General features: G+C 46.0%; 1 long non-coding RNA gene across 1 annotated transcript in view; it reads left to right on the forward strand.

The window, feature by feature from the left end:
* The first annotated feature begins 3320 nt into the window (after positions 1 to 3320).
* LOC143157946 (uncharacterized) overlaps positions 3321 to 18406 on the forward strand; it is a 77571-nt gene continuing 62485 nt past the window's right edge. Inside the window, exon 1 of the long non-coding RNA XR_012994875.1 lies at positions 3321 to 3449. This is a non-coding gene — a long non-coding RNA (uncharacterized LOC143157946). The remainder of the gene's footprint in view (positions 3450 to 18406) is intronic.

Genomic DNA, 18406 nt, shown 5'->3' on the forward strand with positions numbered 1-18406 from the left:
CCACCTCTTTTTATGATGTGCAGGCTCCAGGAGTCGGGTTAATAGCTCAAGCAATTGAGAAGTATGCCGCAAACTCAGTCACACTGAAAGAGTCCTTCCCCTGAGCATCAGATAGGCCTGAAGGAGCAAATGTCTCACAGTTATTCTCATATGGATATTTCTACCTGCAACATCTCGCTGCTGGGGAGAAGCTGAGCATTCCCAGACATCACTGAAGCCAACACCTGTTTTGCAGATGTGACCTAAATAGTTGATGAAAGAGTTCGTTTGGGCTTGTAGCTGAAACTGCAAAACCTGTAAATGAGAACGGACTCAATTATATGGGTCCTGATTACACTTGGCTTGATCCAAAGGCAGGAGGTGATTCCCATGGGATCGTGAGCATTGATTATCAGGGAGTCAGTCCTGCAAGATAGGCTTTGGACTCTGCCCACGGTCTAAAAAGGGCTTGGACACATTTGTAGCTTTAAGCATATTCCCATGGCTCAGTGGAGCCACTGGGGCTCAGTGAGCTCAAAGTTGGGACCAGACCAGATGAACTTCGGGAAAACAGTAGTGATGAGAAAGGGTGTGTTAGAGCGGAGTACAAGCACCAGGGCTCATCGCTTTATTGCTGTGTGCGGCTGGCCAGGCTTTAGCCCTTGCATGGTCCTCCCCGAGAAAATGTCGCAGGACACAAGCTGCAGTGAGTGCAAGTGTGTGCGTTGGTAAATAGGTCACTGCAGGCACCGCACGGAAACCCAAGTGGCCGAGCGCGGGTCATCCCACTCTGCGCAACCGCAAGGACATCATTAGCATTAGGCATCTTCCTTTGCTCAAAAGCAGCAAAAATGCAGTGCTGGAGCCAATAGACTGGGCTGTGAAAACATATTTCGGTGCCGTGCAGAAACTCCCTCCTGCTTCCATTGGCAAAGCTTCCTCTGACTCCCGTCAGGGGGGTCCCAGCCCAAGCGCGACACACCGTGTCCTCCGAATTGCTGAAGCAGGACCGAGGCAGGCCAAAATGAGCCACCAGAAAGCTGACCACAGGCAGCCCTCTGCCGCGCCAGACCACAGCGAATAATGCAATACTCACAACCTTCGAAGGAAACTAAAAATAAATTTACAGGGAAATAATACATTCTTTCAAATCTGAGTCAAACCTAAAAATTAAACAGCTATAATTATCAAACCTAATTTAATTAAAACTAGCTACTCACCATCTGGTGTTATTTGTATAAATTTGGAAATCTACTATTTCATATTAAATTCCTCCATTTCACAAATTACGTTAGAGAATGTATTTCTCCACTATAATCATTATGTAATTGATCGTTTTACAAATTATATTTCCTTCCACTTGATAGAAATATATTTTGTATAATAACAGGGCAGATGATCAGCCACTTTTTTCATCAAAACTGGATTTAAAATTGAGACTTGCAACATCAATAAAAAATAATTCACTGAAGTAGAAAGATGTATGATGAGGCAAGAATTTTTTATTTCACAGCTTGGTCATTGAGAGTGTAAATGAGAACTCCATGGGATTTTTTCTGCGTATGTAAGTGTATATGCAGATATATAATACTATATGTCTATTACGTGTATACACAGATTGTATAATAGCTAGTGAAGGACAAGAGTTTGATTTGAAAACGCTGTGTACTTTCCTGATTCAGTGTGGAAATGTACGGTTGCAGGCATTTAAAAACATTTTGTCAAAAATATATTTCTCTTTCTCTCCAAAGACACGTGATAATCATTTATACAGTGCTACGTAAAACTGATGCTAAAATAATGAAGAGAACATCGTGAGAAGACTGCAAATTGATTAACACCTAAATATGAATGTTTGACACAGCTAGCATGGGAGTCATGGGTTTCTCAGTGACTTCTTTAAAAATTTCTGTAATTTTTGACATGTAGGTATTTCCGTAAGAAAGTAGAGCAGTGTATAAGTATCATAAAAAAAATAATTCCATTGCAACAGGCTCAACTGGGTGTGTTTGCAGAGGGATACGCACAGTGGGCATCCATAGGAGGCTGCAGGATGGAGAGGAATCACAGCAAGGTGTTGAGACAGCAGAGTGGGTGCAGTTCAGGGCATAGGCTACCTAAATCAGATTTGGAGACATGGAGTTTATCCCAACTTGACTGCTGATCTGCTATATGAATTTGAGTTAATCTCTTCACGTGTTCCCAATCGATGCAGATTGTAAGCACTTCTGGGCAGCAGATGGTTCTCCAGTTGCACTTGCTCAGCACTTGGGTCAAGAGACAGGAGCTCTTAGTGGCAGCCTCGAGGCAGCACTGTAAAAATAACAGCAAAACACAAACAAACAAATGCATCTTTCAGACTGGATGGAGAGAGAAGGGAAAGGAATCAATGGAAAGAAAGTGGAGGAATAAAATTCCTCCCTAAATCTTAAAAAGACACGTTTTTAAAAAATACGTTTCCACCCACAAGTTTGGCATGCCATCACCTGTGGCTGCAAAAGCACGAGTTAGTCCATAAGTCACCTATTTGCAATTCCCTAAAAATAAATGCAGGGAATTCCCTAAAAATAAATGCAGGGACACTCCTAAGCCGTCCACAGTGACCGGAGACCTTCCTCAGAGTGAAGCATTCATTAGTAACAACAGCATTTAGAAACGGTAAGGGAAAGAGTGCTCATGTTTAGTTTGTTTGATATACAATAATCTTCTACGTAGGAATCTCGTCCGGTCTAAGTTTCCTGGGGCTCCCTAGCAAGCAAGATGCTTCCACTCCTCTTTCCCTTATGCAGCACCCAGGCTCTTCCCTCGCCAGCCCGGGCTCTGCCCTGAAGCTCCCTCGTTGCAGTGGGCCGCTCCGTTATACAATAGCTCTGTTTCACCGACAAATTACTTGCAAAACTTCACCCCCTTTTTACTCATCAGTATTTATAGATTAGCACGCAGCAGCATCCAGTCCATCACGTTTGGTACTTTGCTATTTAACAAGCAAACGAATCCAGCACGGACGAGCTTTCTTGTTCGGCTGCTGTTGGACTCTGCCCTGACAGCAACCTAAAATCACTGATGCTCTTTGGGCACGAGCCTCTTTGCAGCACAAGGGGCTGAGCAGAGGAGCACGAAGGAGCCCAAATGCGAGATGCTCAGATGTATGCAGAGAATGCAACATGACAAACTGCTAAGTTTGGTTAAATTGGGACTGTTAATTATAGCAGTTTAAATTGGGTTCTGACTCAGATTTTGAATTCATAGTGGCAAGATGACAGCCTGGAGAAGGTGTTTGCAAATGGCTGACTCAGAGGATGATGATTAGCACGACGGTGCCTCCTGCCTGCGCTAGTACTATGTGTTTATAGGAGCGATGTTATAAGGTGACAGTTGCCAGTTCAGCTCCACCCCTTGATCTGTTCACCAGAGATTATGAAGCCTGGAAAGACAAAGTGAGCAAATGGAGGAAGGAGCATATTAATTGGGTGAGTACAAAATGGCAATGCGCCATCTCTCTTAGTGCTCTGTCCTCTTCTTTCCACATGTAATGCTGGTTTTCCAGATTTTTCTGTAGCCATCCAGCTGCTTCTGACTTGAGTTGATGAAATGGCTTCTGAGTGAAGAGCGAGTATTTCCTAAATCCTCTCTGTGAGCCAGAGCCACAGAATTGCCACCCGGTTCTCCAAATTATGAGGCTGCGGATGGGGGAGACCACAGCCCCCGGTCCCTGCTGGGAGCCCAGCGCCCTTGGTGGGGCTGCAGGAGCCTGGGGCTCCCGGGACCCCTCCAGCAGCTGAGGGTGCCGGAGCCCGGGAGCCCGGCGCCTCCCCTCAGGGGCTGCCAAAGGGCTGGACGCTCTGGGGAAAAGCTGCCTGATAGGAGGGTTGCAAAACCTGCCTTAATTTCTAACCAAATTCCACAAAAATTGAACATTGATGATGGAAATACCGGCTGCTGACAGATCTCCAGTGTTGTCTCTCCTCTCCCAAAAGTGCTTTTGCTTTTTTCTACCAGTTGTCCTTGAAGTCCTTTCATTCATGCTTACATGCAAAATGAAAGTGTCGAAGATTTCCTTCCCTGTGTGCTCACGGTACAGATTAGCTCAACTGTTCAAATGGTTGCTGAAATTCATTTGCAAATGTTGTAGGTGACTAAGTTTCGTAGCTGTCATTTGTGAGTTACAAGCAGGAGTCAAAAATCTAATACCACATGAATAATGTAGCTAACTCTTGCTTTGATCTTAGAAATCCTTATACCTGTGCTTGGCTGAGTACACTATCAGCCAGCCACTGAATGGCGAGTGGGGAGGATTTGTTATGAACTACTTGTGACTGAGCCAGAAGCCAAGAAGTACATACACTAACATCACTTACCAGTTGCTCGTAGAAATAATGTATAGCTCCTGAAATTATTGTTTTCAAAACTCTAACTCTGCTTTAATAATTACGAGAATTGAGAGACTAATATATTCAATGAATTACTGTTTTTCATCCATTGAATAGCTGAGAACAGATTGTGATTCCCCGGTCTATTTGTTATTCATTGAATTCAACAGATACCTTTTCTAATCTTTAACTCTGCGGATTGAAAGCAAATATCCACAGTACGTAGTTGCTGGTGCTCTGATAAATCATATACATCGTTTCTGTTTCCTGACAGGAACACTGTGCAAATACCTAGCCTGAATCCTTGTTTATGCAAACATACAACTGGGTTTTCACAACAGCTTACACATGTGGCTTTAAAACCTGTTTCCTCATGCTTTTTTTTTTGTTACTGAAGGTCTATTCCCCAAACTGCTGCAGAAAATGAACACAAAAGGAATTTAAGTGGGGCAAAACTTATTTACTTGTTTTTTTCCCCCACGGAATATTTATGAACAGACTGTGATTGAGGCCCTGATGCAGAAAGGTGATTTATGATAGGCTTAGCTTTAAATGTGCTGCCCTGCTCCTGTTGAATTCAGTGTGACTGTGCAAGCAAAAAAATGAAGTATGAGCGTTGTCTAGGGAAGCTCAGGGCCTAAGTTAAGATTATCTGAAAACTTTCTGAATTATTTGGCTCTAATAATCACTGTTTGGACACTACTCCTGAAAGAACAAAGTCTGCCATCACTGCTTCCCTGTCCTCTAGACAACCTGAACCATGGAATATTGACACTGTTCCCCTGTGCAAATAAAACAACAAAGATAACAGTGAGCATCAACAAATGCATGCACTCTGTAAGGGAACATACCTGAGAGGGACAAACCCTGGACAAAGGAACAGTCATTGTGGATTTCCTGGAGGTGGCCAATGGTATTTTTCACAACATAACATATTTCACCAACGAATTCTTCTTTTTTTGTTTCAGAATAAATTTTATACTGTTTTGGAAGTAAGCAAGAACATTTCTCGAGGGCTCCCAGCAGGATTTCAGAGTTTTGACTCTGTGTAGCTGAGAGGAGGAGGATAGGCAGAGGCATACCTATCTGAGATCATGTTATTCTATTTATTAATCCACAGCAGAGTTCCTACAGGTGACATCAGGGAGCCTGACCACTGGCAAAGAAAAGAAACTGATCTTTACGTGTTAACTGAACTGTAATTATCATTTCCACAGCAACAACCCACAATTTCCTGTAAACTGTTCTTGTATTGGGAGGATTCTTCTTGGTGGCTTTTGTGCCGCTGCTTTCCAGTTTGGGAGGCCATCCTTACAACCACACAAACCATGCACTGCTTTCAGGTTTATGTGCCTGCTCTATAGAGAAGCCATATAGATCCATCATGCAAACTCAGTCCGATTCTCAGACCCTGCTGTGAAAGAAGTGTTCTGAAGCTGGGGAGACATCCTCTAGCAAAAGCATAAAAATCAGAGTGGAGCATCTTCCCCAGATACAAACTTATGCTTAGCCATATGAGAAATGTTCTAACCTACATTTGTGCCTGAAACAACTCAGTCAACAGAAGGAACAGGGCATAGTTACGGAGATTTACAGTTTTTGATGTTCTCCAGTGTAGAGATGTAGTGACAGATTTACCAGTCAGGGAGAAGACTGGGAGAGAAGAGAAGACAAGGCAGAGTGTTAGCATCTCAAGATCAGTTTGCAGTCTGGATGAGCAGCTCTGTTACTGTCTATGGCCATCTTTTTTTTCTCCTACGCATACTATCCATCCAGCTATGATATAGCCCGATGGTGTAGTATGGTATATCATCTTTGCCTTTCCCCTCGCTCCTCTGAACTGTGCATTTGTGGCTGCGTTTGCACCACAGAACACACTAATAGGTCACTTAAACCAGGGATAGCCAAGCCTTTCCTTGGGGAAGCTACAATCAACATCCCCAAACTCCAAACTGAAATGCTGCCACCACACTCAGTAATTTGAACAGCCCTGGGAATGGTTCCCTGTGCCTGCCACAGGCAGGGCTGCTCCTGCCCAAACTCTTACTGCGGTGGAGAGGGTCCACATGGTGGGAGGCCCTCAGAGAAATCAGTTTCTGACCCCTCACTATGGTGAGGTGGTGCAGTGGATGGAGGAGGCTGGGTGGCTCCAGGGGCTGCATGCTGCTCTGGAGAATATAAAAAGGCAGGTGGGCAGAAGGCAAGTGGGGAGTGAGTGGCAAGAAGGGCTGGCAGGTGCAGGGGATGGTGTGAGGATGCTGGAGGGCACATGCTCCGCTCTTTGTGCTTGTTGCACCTTCTCAGGGCCGATGGCCTGCAGCAAAGCAGCCGTAAAAGCGGGCATTGTTTCAAAGCACTTACCCAGTCATGCTTAAAGGGTTTGTACATGTTTGTTAGAGGTTGGAAGCAAACGGGAGTAAAAACATAAGGCAAACCCTCAGGGTAGATGTACTCTGTGAGACAGCTAAATCTGGTCCTGCTGCTTACCAGCTTTGCACCTGGTTAACTCTAGGTCAGAATAAAGCTATATAGGCAGAAATGATTATTTGTGACCCCAGACAAGAACATAACCTTTCTATCTTTAGACTCCATTGAAATGGCAATACCCTGATTATGGAATATTTTTCTGCTAATTAGGAATGCAGGATCCACAGGTCACTGGGAGTTCATACTATTCCCTTGGCGTAAGCAGATGTCTTCAAAGATAAACCTGTACTAAACATGTCAACAGCTCCACACTATCTTGTATGCACTGGAAAAAAAAAAGAAAAGGAAAGGAGAGACAGCAGCTTGCCAAAGACTGAAGAGCCGTTGACTCCAGGAGCTAGATGTTAATTTATGAACATTAAGTTCATAAATGGCTCCTGGGCTCTACAGCATGTAGCTACCAATGTCTAAGCAGGCCTTACTGCTGAGGTACAAATCTGAGGCAAGGAAGATGTGCTGCACAGCCTGTAAGTCCTGCGGGGCTGTGCTGGCTTCATGCAGGGTCGACGCGGGCATCTGTACTGTGCTCGCAGGCTGGAGGAGGTGGGGAGCACAGCACATAGGCACCCGGGTAACCATCATCACAAGACCCGGTGCAAACTTGCTGCAGCAGCATCTTCACTCCTGTTTCTTCCTACCCTCTATTTTGCTCCTTTTTCTTGACTTTATTTCCACCCCACCACCACAGTCTTCCTGTTTGCCTTCTAGCTGCTACCCAAATTCTCCAGTCCCCTTTATATTTCCTTCATCTTTCCTTGCCCACCTTAAGCGAACCTGCTCTTTTCCCTGATCTATTTTCCCATTTCTCATTCAGAGGTGTGCCTTATTCCAGTTGCAGTTTATCCAGGATCCTCTTCTACTCATTGTTCTTGCTGTAATCTCTTCTCTAGCAAAGGTCTCCCTCCCAAAGGCAACCGGTCATGTTTCCTGGTGAAGTTACCTCCCTCTGCCCTCCCATCAATCTTTTCTGTACCAGCTGCTAGGATTCAGCTGGCAAGCACCATGCACTCCTTGCGGCCCATGACACTCCCCAAATACTTGCTTACAGGAGGAGAGAGCTGCTGGCATTGCGATGCCAGCAGAGAAGCAGGGTGAGGGGCTTTATGTCTCTGAGCAGCTGTGGTAGCTGTACCAGTCTAGAACTATGCCCTTACTTTCCCAACAAATAGCAAATATTTTATTTTGTTGGCCAGGCGGGAGAGCTGAATCATTCGCATCCTCATGGCTTATAAATCTTCATGTGACAGGTCACAATGGTGAAGGCATCTGCCATGCTTTGCTCTTTGGGAAGCAACTGGCCAAGTTTCAACTGCTCTAATACAGTGCTGTTTAACATGAAGATAGCCTATCTCAGAGCTACTTTCCTGGCCATTTTCTGGAAGGATGATATACTGCCTACCTACATCTAGCCTGTGCAACAAACACTGTAACCATACCCCTCATATGTTTTTTATCCCACAGGATACTAAAGCATTTGCAGTTGTTACAGATGCAGGACAGCATCAGCTATCCTTCAAGGGCTGAGCTGGGATTTTGTCCACACTGCCGCACAGCCATTTTCACATGAAAAGAAGTGATAAATAACAACCCTTTAGGTGTCTGTGTTGTGGTTTAACCTGGCAAGCAGCTAAACACCACACAGCCGTTCGCTCACTGCCCCCCTGCAGTGGGATGGGGGAGATAATCGGAAAAAAAAAAGTAAAATTTGTGGGTTGAGATAAAGACAGTGTAATAGGACAGAAAAGGAAGGGAAAATAATAATAATAAAATAATAAAATAATAAAAAATAAGTGATAGAGATGCACAACGCAATTGCTCACCACCGGCCAACCGATGCCCAGCCAGTTCCTGATCAGTGGTCACTGCCCCCCGGCCAGCTCCCCGCAGCTTTATATGCTGAGCATGACGTCGCATGGTATGGAATATCCCTTTGGCCAGTTTGGGTCAGCTGTCCCGGCTGTGCCCCCTCCCAGCTTCTCACTGGCAGGACACGAGGAGCTGAAAAGTCCTTGACTAGTGTAAGCACTACTTAGCAACAACTAAAACATTGGTGTGTTATCAACATTATTCCCATACTAAATCCAAAACACAGCACTGTACCAGCTACTAGGAAGAAAATTAACTCTGTCCCAGCCGAAACCAGGACAGTATGTGCCCAAAGATTCATGGGTGAATTCTGCCTAGACGTCTGTGGCACGCGCAAGTCTTAGATACATGAGAAGCCCCCAAAGGGTAAGGGACCTACCCAAAGTCAGCGTCAGTTGTGTATGGTGGGCACTGTGCCTGTGAAGTGGGAAAGGAATTGCCAAAATGTTGGAAGTAACATTCTGCTTGAGGCATAAGAAGCCAGGGCCGTCTCTTTGTGTGCCATAACAACGCTAATGCTGCTGGTGGGGCCGGGGGAGCTGGCAGCAGAGGGGAGGGGGCTGCAAGGAGCCACACACTGCTGCCAGAGTCGAGCTCAAGCAGGTCTGTATGGGCTGGTCACCCCAGACACTGCCTTTTCCCTTTCCCGTGCAGAAAAGCAGGCTCCTCTGTCACCATGCCTCTACCTCATCCCAGCAGAAACATCTGCACACATCTGGTGGGGAGATAGGAGGGGCAGCCAGGGACTTGCTGTGGTACCTGTATTTTCATTAGCGGAAGCATCATCTCCGGTTCTTCCTTTATCCCCTCGATTTCTTAGTACCGTTGCTTGCATGAATGATAACATTGTAATACCAGCAGTATTGAGGCATTGCTGTAAATAGGGGCAGTTTTAACTCCGAGTCCCTTTTCTGTCTTCAGTAGGACAGTTTAGGTATTGTTCAAAACAGGAAAAGAAAAAACAAGGCAGGAAACCTATTTCTCAGTGGCACCTGTGATGTCTGTTAAAAATGTGTGTGTTACTGAAGGGGAAACATCTTCTCATCTGCCATGTAAAAGAAATTAAGAGGTAACATCTGCTGAGAAATATGACCCAGGCACTGAACAGGTCTTGTTCCACATCCTCAGATATTTACAGGATACAGTATACTGGCAGGGCTTTTTCCAGATGTTATATCTATATACGCTATCTTTTTAAACGTAAACAAATATCTTTCCACAGAAGACGACTATGCCTCTCCTTCTTTAACGTTAACAAAGATGGAGATATTTTGACTGGTGAAGTCATTCAGGTGGAGAGGGACCTCAGGAGGTGGGAAGGGACTGCAGGAGGTGGGAAGAGACCCCAGGACGCATCATGATGGCCTCCTTGCAGGTGGTAGGCAGCTGTTAGGTGTCCCCGAAGTCGCCTCTTCTCCAGGCTGAACAAGCCCAGCTTTCTCAGCACCTCCTCATGGGGCGAGCGCCCCCGACCATCTTGCTGGCCCTCCGCTGAATTTGTTCCTATTTACTGGTGCCTTTCGTGTGTATCAGGGAGCTCAAAACTGGATGCAGTATCCTATGTGGTCTATTAAGTAAAGAGGGATAATCCCTTGCCTCAGTCAACTGTCTCCCCCATAGCAGGGAGTTACCCACTGCCATCACCTGCACCATATGGAAATATATTTCCACAATATATGCAAGCACCAGGCAGATAGTGATGTTCCAGTGATTTGTTTGTTCCAGTTGGGCGCTTAATGGATTCCCACTTCTCGAGGCCTCTGCGTATTTTGGGGGAAAGCACAAAGGTGTTTTTCCAGCGTCATGTTGGTCTTTTAAAGGCTGACATCACCATCTGCTCTTCTTCTGCCACAAAGGAAAACTGCGTATTAAAATTTCCCTCCTTTTCTCTTTGGTACTTAAATAGCCTCTGGTATCACAGTACTAGAGTAGGTTACAATATTTAATATAATTTACCTTTCATAGTGGTCCTGTGAGACAGGAAACTAGTTTCATTTGAATTTATGAATATGTAAATGAGGTACAGAGGAACTAATAGACTTGCCCGCAGAAAGGTTGTCACAGAATAGGAGCCTGAACCTGTACCTGCTCGGCTAACGTGCTCTATTCTGGCTATTTGTTCTTTCCTGCTTCTATTTTGGTGTCCTGTTGCGTTTGTAGATGAGCTGACCTGTATCACCGCACTCTGTTAAGATGTGCCGCAAGCTGCAATCTGATCCCACACACCTATGGAAGTGGGAAAGGGCTTGGGCTAATCCATCAGCTCATCAAAACTGAGAGCCCCAAGGGGTGCTGAACTTTGGCATCTCCTTTTTTTCTTATGCTGCCTCAAAATGAGCCGATTTCTCATGCTATAACATGACAATACAAAGCATTGCAGAAAGTTAATTCTTCAAATGCTGAACAAGGAATACCAGTGGAATAAACATCGTCTTCCTTACAGCTATTGTGCTTTTCTGTTTGTTTTTGGCAGAGAACTTTTTGTCTCCCTCTTCGGCTTGTTTCAGTGCACGAATCATACATGGATCTCTCCAGCCTCGGCTCCCCATTTCATCAAAAAAATGGAGTATGAAAGGTCCGGAGAAGCCCTGGAGGGAAGTGACTCAATCCCAGATGTTGTAGTATCTATGTCCCAGCTGCAGCAAACCTGCATGTGGCAGCTGCTTTTGCACAGCCATCAACAATAGCAGCTGGAGGGGCTCTGCTGTTAATGGCTCATCCCCCGGGAAGGAACTAGTGTGAGGAAAAGCAGCAGGCATTACGTACAAGATATCACATTGCCACACTTTACTTTTCCTTTTGTTATAAAACAATCAAGAAAGCAGTGAAAAAGAAAGCGAAATTAGGCATGTTCCCTCGCATCCCCCCTGCCCTAGAAGTACCATGAGATACTGCCCCACCAAAACTATGCTCTTCCCTTTCTGATTGAGTCCATAGGAGATCAAGGTATTTGCTATTGTTTGACCTATTCTAAATAGCCTTCTTAAAGTGGTGAAAAATAAAGGTGGCCTATAAGCAAAATAAAACTGAAAAAAGAATCACAAGCTCCGGAGCCTGTCCAGTGAATGCGTATTCCTAGTGGGGTTTTTTCTCATCACCTGAGAAAAAGGCATACATTAGGAGACATAAAACAAAATAGAGGTTTATATCCTTACTAAAGAAAAAGCAGTTTCTACGTTCATTGTCGCTGTGTTTTGATATATGTTTAGTTGTATTATGTCCTAGGATGATCTAATTTCCATGTAAAGTGTAGCTACTTTCAGGGGAGTAGTGTTCAGGGGAGACTTTGATTTGTGTGCCCTAGGGTAGATCTGAGAAATGCATAATTTTCTTTAAGTCCCTTCTGTCATGCACCATCAGTAAATTCCTGTACAGATTACAACATGAATGTTTAGTCAGAGGTCTGCACTCCCACGGAGGAGAGTGGGAGGGAATAATAAATGTGTGGACCAAAGTAGAAAAAAAAAAGGGTAGAAGAAAAGAGAGGAAGAGAGAGAAATTCCATTAAGAAAGGTTATTGAATCAAAAAGAAATTATTAAAAGTAGACTGGTGAGAGTGGCTCTTGAATTTTTATGAAGTTGTGGGGCACGCAAGTCAGTCTGCTTTGGTCTGTAATTTCAGGTAATAGCAGAATTGGGACCACTGGGGCATACTCTGTCACCGTTTCTAATCTCCACTGCTCTGGAACGCCAGTTGTGCATCAATTCAATTAATCACCAGTGATAACAAAAGTTGTTTTTTTCCCACTTTAGAAATGTTGCATTTTTTTTTAGTGCAGAACTTTATCAGACACAATTTCTTTTTCCCTTGCGAAGAAAAGCTTATGAAGTTCATTTATACAGAGAGCATAAATCCTATCTCCTACTGTTTTCCCCTGTAACCTAACATGAAATATAGCTTATAGCTCCGCTAATTCTCAACATTTAGTGCGGACTGATGAAAGTAGTTCATCACTCACAGGGATACACCACGCTCAGAGCAGCACATACGGATCAGGAGGCACACACGTGTCAGACAAGGGAAGGTACATGTAGCAGCATTGTGGCATGACACATACAGTCTCAGATATACCACGGCACCCAGGTGTCTTAATACTGCTAGTTGGGGATACGTAGCATTAAAAAATGAGTACTTCCCACTGTACAGCAAAAAACTCTCTCTTTCCTGTCACTCTTCCCCCTCCACAGATTTATCTCCTTCTGTTAATGACTCCCTTTTTTCAATTTGTGTCTCTCCCTGACAGATAATACTTTGTCTCCCTGTTCTCCTGGCTTGGTGTGCCTCTCGCCTTGTTTGCTGCTCATTATTTGCACTCAGTCAGGATGTAGATACAAGAACTTGCCCATAATCAGTTCAATAATTCCACTTCAAATCCAGCCGTTCTGCTGCCACATATAATCCTGACAAGTCATTATCCAGCAGCCCGGGTAGGTCTGGCTCTTGCATATTAGCTGTGCTGCGACCTCAGCCTCCTTCCCTTGCCTTCTACCCTTTAATTCACTATTAAACTCCTCTTGCTGCGTTTTACCCTCAGCTGCAGCAGTGCAGCAGAGATGAAAGGAGCGCAGCAGTGCAGCAGAGATGCCAGACTCTTCCTAACTCCCTGAATGCCACTTTTCCTGGTGGGAAACATGAAAGTGTATTTCCAGTTTGTGACATATGAATGATTAGAGCTGACATTTACAACATCTCCCATCTGAAGCCTTGAAGATACATTTACCAACCCGTGAAGCAGGCATGTGTGATCGTCCCTGTGTAACGGAAGGGTAAACTGAGGCACGGAGTGAGGAGACGAACTTGCCAAAGGAAGTCAGCCCTGGGCATTAGACTGTTATTTGCAGCTCCAAGACCAGTTGGCATTGGAGTGAGACGCACCTCGGCTGGGACACAGGTGCACCACCACTGGGCTGCAGTCCCGGAGCCAGAGGATGGGTCTAGCGGAGCTGGCAGTGCGGTGTTTTACGCTGTCTAGGAGCTGCCCTGGAGCACTGGCTAGAAGCAGAGCAGAGTGATGGCCCCAGGGACCCCCAGGCACTCCCTGGGCTGTGGAGGTTTCCTTGCTGCAGCATGCAGGAGGATCTCATCTTGATAGATGAGACCAGGGATTGTCTCCATGGCAAACAGGAGTCTCTTGCCACATCCCTTGGCAAGAGATGGGAAAGTCAGACATTTAATAAGCCAGGCAAGGACCTAGCCACAGCCTTCACAGTGAGGCAGGAGCATAGGCATACAGTTATTGTGTCAGTGTGAAAGGAAAAGGTTGAATATGAAGTTTACTAGGCAGCAAATAGGTCTGTCTTGTATCTTCCTCTCTCCTTCAGTTGGGAAAGAACAGGTCTGTTTCTAATCATGGAGAACCTATATATGACTAAACACAATGTTTCTACTGGTGCAGTAGAAGACAAGCAAAATTTCACAGCCCGATTGCTCTTAGACGGTTTGTGTAAGACTCAAGCATGCGCTTGAAGCTGAGCATTCACGTATAGCTCAGAAGATGAATCAGGGTTTTGGCTCTAGTTCCTCTTTAGAGACAGCAGCCCTGGTGATTGACCAAAGTGGTGGCTCTTACATCAGCTCCTCGAAGTGAGAAATGTCTCTGACTCAGTGTTTGTGCCAGGCCATATAGCACCACCTGGCTCAGGCGTTCAGGTACTGTCACGGCACAAATAATGTAAAGAGACAGTGTGCTCTGAAGTATCTTTGGACACTCAGTAGAGTAGTCCGGAAATGCAGCTACCACCACCTTGAAATGGCTGTGAAGGTCACAACCGGGTGTTGTGTGCTCCAGCACCGTAAACCTCCAGTGCACAGCAAACCTCTCCCTTTTGTAGCACCGATCTATGTGTCCCCTCCACAACAGGCTTTCGCTATCGTGCCCCCTATAAAGAACATGCTGTTTGAACAGCACCATTCCTCTCCATCCCCAAAAGTGCAGCCCACGCAAGCAGAGGCGGGGCTTAGACCACCGCTTCCAGTGCATCACTGTTAAGTGACCCCTGCAACAGCGCCCAGGACGACGTGAAACCTAAACGCTTCTGGACATGTCAGTTCTGTGCAATCCCAGGCAAGGCAGGGCAAGAGCCAAACATGCTCCAGCCCATCCTTCAGCACAGTGAGCACCTGCTGAGCAGAGCCCCAGGGCTGGGGCTGAGCAGGCAGGCTGCAGCTTACGTCTGGGAAGGTGGGAAACAGCTACTGTGCCAGTAAAACTCTAACCTCTGGTGGGGCACAAGTCCCATCATAAACTGAACATATATAATTACCATGATCTTTTCTAAAAGGGCCCTGAAGCGATTAGTCCATTTAAGCAGAAGCTGCAGTTATCTGACTCCAGAGTGGTCACTACAGCAACATTTACCATTCTGCATGTATCTCTGTGGCTCCCAGAGCTCTTGCAGCACTGACAGCCCATACCACATAGGGCTCTACTCTGCAGAAGCTGCAAGTGCCTGCTCCAGAGGTTGTCTCAGGCAGATGAGTCCCAGGGGAAGAAGAGAGGTGATATTTGCTCCGCAGCCCTTATTTTTAAGGGCTAGAACTGACAATCACCTTTAAACGTAGACTAACGTTTGAGTGAAGCCATTGAGGCAGGCAAGCCAAGGCAGCAATGTCTCTTCTTGGCTATGTCTCTGCAGGGGACAGTACTGCCTGTTTGGAGATAACACTGTTCACTTTGGGAGAGTGGAGGCAGCTGGCTTTTGGAGACCTGAGGGTAGGAAGGGGCTGTTTGCACCTTCTTTATACCCTGAAGTTTTGTTTGTTGGGTGCTTTTGGCTAGATTTGGTGCGAATGCTTAGGTCAGGGAAGACCCGCTGTCATGTAGAGCCATTCTTGTGCTCCCTCCTTGTATGGTGCCACCAGGTTGAAGAAACGTTCTCAGCTCTTCTTGTGGTGATTCAGTTCCCAGCTGATGCTCCTAAGATGGGAGGGCCTGAGGGCACAACAAAACCGATACCTTGAACAATGGGGCAAGGGTGTGTGTGCACTCAAAATGCTCTCAGAGGACAGTAATATGTCTCCATGCTTTGCTGCTTCTTTTCTGTCTTAACCTTTTTGCACCGTGGGGCTCTTATGCTTTTCTCTAACTGCCTTCCTAAGCACAGGTGCCAAGCTAAGTGCAGTTTTCTCCATGTCTTCCCTCAAATTCATAAGCCGTGTTTTCCTGGGTCTCTCTTGCGGTTGCTCTTGCATGACCCTTACAGAAAATTTATGTGACAAGAAAGGAAAAGGCTTTACACAGTAAAAGAGCAGGGCTGCTCACAGCAAAGGGCAGCAATTCAGAAGCCTTGGGTGGCTGGTGGCCGGCTTCACACGAAAACCAAAGTGGGATGTTAAGCGAAGGAGAGAGCAGTGACGACAGCTGCCTGCAACAACTGCAGGAGGGCTGACCGCAGAGCAGGGACTGCGGCTGTGGCCGAGCATCAGGCAGGCTGAGAGCATCCGGCTGTGAGTGCTGCGCTGCAGTGACCGTCACTGCTTCCTGACCCAGCCTCTCCTCTCCCATGGGAGCGCTGCTTTGTCCCACCCTCCCCTTCTTCTGGGGGGTGAGCCTGGCTCTGTCCCCACCCCAGAGGGACAGGGCTCATCACACCATCAAGATGCATGCCTGACTCTGTGGTTAGGGACCTGCTGGCACTGTGCAACCCCAAAGCTGACCAGACCTACCTTTCACAACCAGAAGCTCTTTCAACATTTTTTTTCTTGTCAAGCCAGGATAGTATATTTTTATGGAAGGATCAGGATAATGTTGATGGACTCTCTTTCCCATCCCTTTCCATATGCAATCTGCTGTATCTCTTGGTGACGTGCCTGTTTGTCTCTTCTTTCCTACCTCTGTGAAAGTGGCTTTCACTAACCTATAGGTCTGATTGCATTATGTACCTCACATCTCCCACCTCTTAACATCACTTACCCGCCTCTGCCTTCCCCACGCCCTATCCCCGCCTAAGGGCTAGGCTCCCCAGGCATCTCTCAGAGGCCTAGTGTTTCTTAATGCATTTAAGAGAAATCTGCAGGAAGGAATGGGAGAAATATTAGTATAGAGATGACCCAATGCTTGGGGACAGTAATTAATAATCTAGGAGCTACCGCAACGACCAGGATGAATTAGAGGAGCTGTCAGGAAGGAATGAAATGTAACAAGTATAAGCACAGCACAGTCAGGACAATTACAAATGCAAATACAAAACAGGGTATCCATGACTGGACAAGAGCCGTGCAGGGAAAGAACCTGGGGTAATCACTCATGAAGAAATAAGGATGAGTAGTTAATGAAAAGCCATAATTAAGAAAAGGCAAATACAGTCTTGGGATGTACGAGAGGGAAAAATCATATGAAAAATATTACCCAGAGTGTTTTGCCACAGCAGCTACCATCAGCTAAGATGCAGTTACCAGCAGTGTTTGGTTTCTACCTCTGGAAGATGAGGACAGGAATCTGTGGCTAAGAAACCATACTCAAGAGCTCCCTTCCCTCCCTACACCAGCAAAGCCTCTGTTTGTTAACTTCCACACACACTGCAAAGTCAGTCGATTTTCAGGCTGTTTCAGGGGCTGAAAGAGCAGGGAGAGATTAAATCTTCTTTTCTGGATCAGACAGGAGTTTTCACATCTTGATATTTCCTGTAAATTTTTTAAATCTCTTGCTAGTACACAGAGGGGTGAGTCCTAAAGCTATAGCAAACATGCAGGGACAAAGAGTTTATCTCCTGCTCGCAGCGTGCTCTTGTACACACTGTAGGAAGTATGCATGATGGTGGGCAATGCAAAAGGAGATGTGACATTGCTGAAATGCGGGTGGGAGTCAGCTGAGCTGCAGCCGGGCAGCATCTAATGTCTGACTAAAACCGCACGGTGACTCCTCTGATTTTCATGAAGTTGCTGCATCCGAGAGCTCCTGTACTGTATGACCAGCAGGATCAGGAGAGACAGGAGAGCCGGCAGCAGGCGGGTTGTTGAGCCTCTGAAGGTAGCTGATGGAAGGAGGAATTGCAAGACTCAAAGGTGGGATTTCCAAAGCCCATAGCGGGCTCTTTGCAATTGCTTGCCTGCTTCAGCTCTTCTGGAAATCCTCTCCACCCATAAGAAGAGTTACCCCCAAGCCACCGCTCTGGGGATGGTGGGAAACTGGCCCATCGTGTGCATAAAATGGTGCATCAAAGAGAAGACAGCTGCTAAACAAAAAAATAGTGGGTTTATAATGAAATAAGAATAACTTGATCTAAAGTAAAAGCCATATGTGTAATGGAGAATGGGTAGCTGGCAACAGAGGCACTGGCCGGGTCCCAAACATGAACAGACAAGGTAGTCTAAGAATGCAACAGAAATGGAAATGCCAGCAAGTGTAATGAACAGAGCAGGAGTCTTCCGTTGTTCTTAATAATGTCAGTGGAAAACTCTTGTTGTCATCAGACCCAGAGAGGAAAGTGTACATTTCCCAGATGTAACCATGCATTCCACTCTTTTCCATCGTGGTGAAAAGATGAACCTTCTCAGCCCTGTTCCCTGGGGACACTATCCTGGTCTGAGTGCGGCTTGACCACCCATCCACCACTTGCACCAAAGCTGGGGGTGTGCTGGGGCACAGTGGTAAAGAGGGCAAGGGTGCCTCAGGCCATATTGCAGGGAGGCCCGTGGGGCTGATTTTACTCGCTCTCTTCCTTTCCCCTGTGTTGGCCATGTCAGCGGACCATCCCTCAAGGAG

This window comes from Aptenodytes patagonicus, chromosome 3, assembly GCF_965638725.1.
Source record: "Aptenodytes patagonicus chromosome 3, bAptPat1.pri.cur, whole genome shotgun sequence".
NCBI lineage: Eukaryota > Metazoa > Chordata > Aves > Sphenisciformes > Spheniscidae > Aptenodytes > Aptenodytes patagonicus.